The sequence below is a fragment of the Orycteropus afer genome, unplaced genomic scaffold, assembly GCF_000298275.1.
Source record: "Orycteropus afer afer isolate SDZICR_OR568_19922 unplaced genomic scaffold, OryAfe1.0 scaffold00572, whole genome shotgun sequence".
In the NCBI taxonomy this organism is placed as follows: Eukaryota; Metazoa; Chordata; class Mammalia; order Tubulidentata; family Orycteropodidae; genus Orycteropus; species Orycteropus afer.
In genome coordinates, this window is record NW_006922159.1 from 949,827 (window position 1) to 953,518 (window position 3,692).

The window sequence follows — 3,692 nt, forward strand, 5'->3', positions numbered from 1 at the left end:
CATTTAGTTCTTATATTTTCTTCCAAAATTCTTCTAGGGTTTTGTTTGTGTTTTCCTTGGTCTGTCTCTCAATCCTTTGAAGATACCTAAATATAATTTTTTTGAATTCCTTATCAGGGAGTTCCAATGCTGCGTCTTCCTCAGGGATGTGTTTTGGGTATGTATCCTGGTCCCTTGTTTCTCCTTCTTTATCTTGCTTCTTTGTGTGGACTATGATGCTCTGTTGTCTCCGAAGCATTGTGACATATTTGTGTTTATATTTAATTGGTGATTGTATGTTGGAGTGACTTGCCCACAATTTTTGTTTTCTTTGTATGTTATCTATACAGGCAGGGTACTATGCTGTGCTCCTTTATTCACTAGTTGACAGCACTTTTACACTCACCACCTGTCTCCTTTCCTTTGTCAGCCTCTTGTATGTCCTTGCTGACCCTGGCAAACAGAGCCTGTTCTTAGGTCCCTGGAATCTGAATGATTGCCTGCTTTTTTAAAAATCATGTTGTTTATATATATATATAAACAGAAGACATCATACTTGGTAAGGCAGAAGATAAGCAAAAAAAAGGAAGAGGCTTAACAAGATGGATTGACACAGTGGCTGCAATAACAGGCTCAAACACAGCAATGATTGTGAGGAGGGCACAGGGTCAGGCAGTGTTTCATTCTGTTATACATAGGATCAATGTGGGTTGGAGCCGACTCATCGGCACCTAACAACTCAAAGCTTCAGCAGGTTTTCAAGAATAAAAATTTCTCGATATTTTGTTTGCCTTTGGTACATTTTCAGAGCACTGAAATGTTTCTTTTTGACAGTTTTGCCCAATTTCACATTGCTTTTGGTGAAGAGAATTTGCTGATCTCTTCATGCCACCACAGTCAGAAGTTCTTCCATCCTTTTACTTTTAATTTATGTATGTCTTTGTTGAAGGTGCCCTGGTGATGCAGTAAGGCACTCTGGTGGTGTAGTGCCCAGGGCATTTGACTGCTAACCGGAAAGTTGGTGATTAAAACCCACCAGGGACTCTGCGGAAGGAAGACTGGGCAATCTACTTCTGTAAAGATTTACTGCCTTGGAAACTCAAAAGGGGTCAAATCAACTCGATGGTAGTGAGTCTGGTTTTTTAGGTTTGGTAGTTCAGTGATTAAGCACTTGCCTTTAACTGAAAGTTGAGCAGTTCGAACCTACCAGCTGCTTGGTGGGAGAAAGATGTGGCAATCTGCTTCTGTGAAGATGACAGCCTTGGAAAACTTATTGGCTGGTTCTAATCTGTCTTACAGGGGAGCTCTAAAAGGCAGTGGGTGGTGTCTTTAAAGAGTTCTCTTTTAGATGGCATAGACTTTTCTTTCTTTTTTTTTTAAATGCAATCTGATAATGTTTGTGTTTTAATTAGGAGTATTATACGATTTACATTTATTTATTTATTTAAGTGAGCACATAGCCATTACTCTATAGTGGGTTTATGTTTGTTAAGGCCTATGATAGTTGGAGCTGTGTGTCAACTTGGCTGGACCACAATTTTGTGTGGTTTAGGCAGTTGTGATGTGGTTATTTCATGATGGGATCACATGAATATGTTTTGAGCAGCCAATCTGTTGAAAGGGAGTTTCCCTAGTGTGGCCTGGTTCCAGTGTATTTATGGACATCCTGGGAAAAGAGAAACTGTTCTGTGGATTGTGATTCTGTTGTGCTGCCTACAACTGTCTGTGAGCAAACAATCCACCATTTGGCCTGGAGATTCATTATTTGTTGGAGTCAACAGCCAGTATTCTGCCTGCCAACCTTGAGCTCCTCAGCCCCTGCAGCTGTGAGAGTCGGGAAAAGCCTCCAGCTTGAAGTTTATCCAAGAACTTTGAACTTTCCAGCTTCTATAAGTGTGTGAGCCATTTTCCTAAGATAAATTTCTCTTTTTCTCTCTATATAAGCTTTACTGGTTTTGTTTCTCTAGAGAACCCAGTCTAACACAAGGCCTTTATTTGTTGATGTGTTCATTTGGAAAGACTCCATTGGCTCTTTATGGAAGCTGATCACTAAGCCTGGATCTCCTGCACCACCACTGGAGGGGTTTGAACTAGCAACATTTGGGTAACCGGCTGATTGCAGACCATCTGTGCCACCTAGGGACTTTTATGTACATTTATTGTAATTTTTGATAGATACACACAAACAACACTGCAATCAAGTTGGTCCCGACTCATAGCGACCCCTCCTTGGGTTTCTGATGTGGTATCACTACGGAAATAGATTGCCCAATCTTCCTTCTGAGGAGTGGCTGGTGGATTTGAACCGCCAGCCTTCTGGTTAGCAGTCAAATGCCTTAGGCACCACCACACCAGAGCTCTCAATTTTTGATAGAGTGGAATTTAAATCTCCCATCTTGCTTTTTGTTTTCTACATGACCCAGCTGATTTCATTTCTTTCTCACCTCTTTCCTGTCTTCTTTTGGATTGAATATTTTTTATGATTCCATTTTAGTTTTATAATTGCCTTGTGGAGTCCCTGAGTGATGCAAACAGTTATGTGCTTGACTGCTAACCAAAAGGGTGTAAGTTCAAGGACACCCAGAGATGCCTTGGAAGAAAAGCTTGGTGATCTACTTCTGAAAAATCAGCCATTGAAATCCTGTGGAGACAGTTCTACTCTCACACACATGGGGTTGCCATGAGTAGTACTCAACTACTCCTTATTATTATTGGTTTATTTGGTTTTAGCGGCTATCGTAATCTTTAAATATACAGCTTTAACTTGTGTATACTTTCAAATAATATTACAGTTTCATGTGTAGTTTAAGCACCTCACAACAGTATACTTCAATTTCTTCCCTCCTGTTTCTTGTGCTAATGTTGTTATGCATTTTTCTTCTTCAAAAGTTATATATCTACAATATATTGCTATCATTTTTGCTTTAAGGGGTCAGTCACATTACCCTTTAAGGAGATTTAAAAAATTTTAAAGCCTTTTTCATATATCACATATTTACTACTTCTAGTGCTCTGTGTACATCTAAACTTCTCTCAGACACTATTGTCCTTCCGACTGAAGGACTTCTTTAACTTTCTTGTCATGTAAGTCTGCTGGTGATGAATTCTTTCAAGTTTTGTCTGAAAGTGTCTTTATTTCATTCACATTTTTGGAAAATATTTTCACTAGCTATAGAATTCTAGGTTGATTTCTCATTGAACAAGTTTGTTTTGTTTTCTTTTAGTACTTTAAAGATGTCACTCGATTGTCTCATCCAGCTCCAAAACTCTCTGAGACCCTGATTTTCTGCTAGGCCCCTTGAAGTCAAAAGGCTAGATAGATGCAGTGCTGTTTCCTCAGGTTATCAGTTTCAGAAACATTCACTTTTTCCCTAGTGCTATTAGGATAAAAACCAGGTGTAATGTTCCCTGTCATTTTTTTTTCCTTGTGGGGTTACACATTGGTTTATGCTTTGCCTTGGACTGTGACCCTAATATTACTTCCTCATGACACTGTTTCTCTGTACTCACTTTCCCAAAGCACACATTCTCCTTTGCCTACTCTATTGAAGAGGAAGTTTGAACAATGTTGGATTACCCAATAGGCAAGGTAAGCATGATCTTACTTGTACTTACTTACTAATTTGGTTTTAGCGGCTATTGTAATCTTTAAATTAAATAATTAATTAAATAATTTCACATTTTTTCCACCACCTCAAAGATTCAGCTTCTAG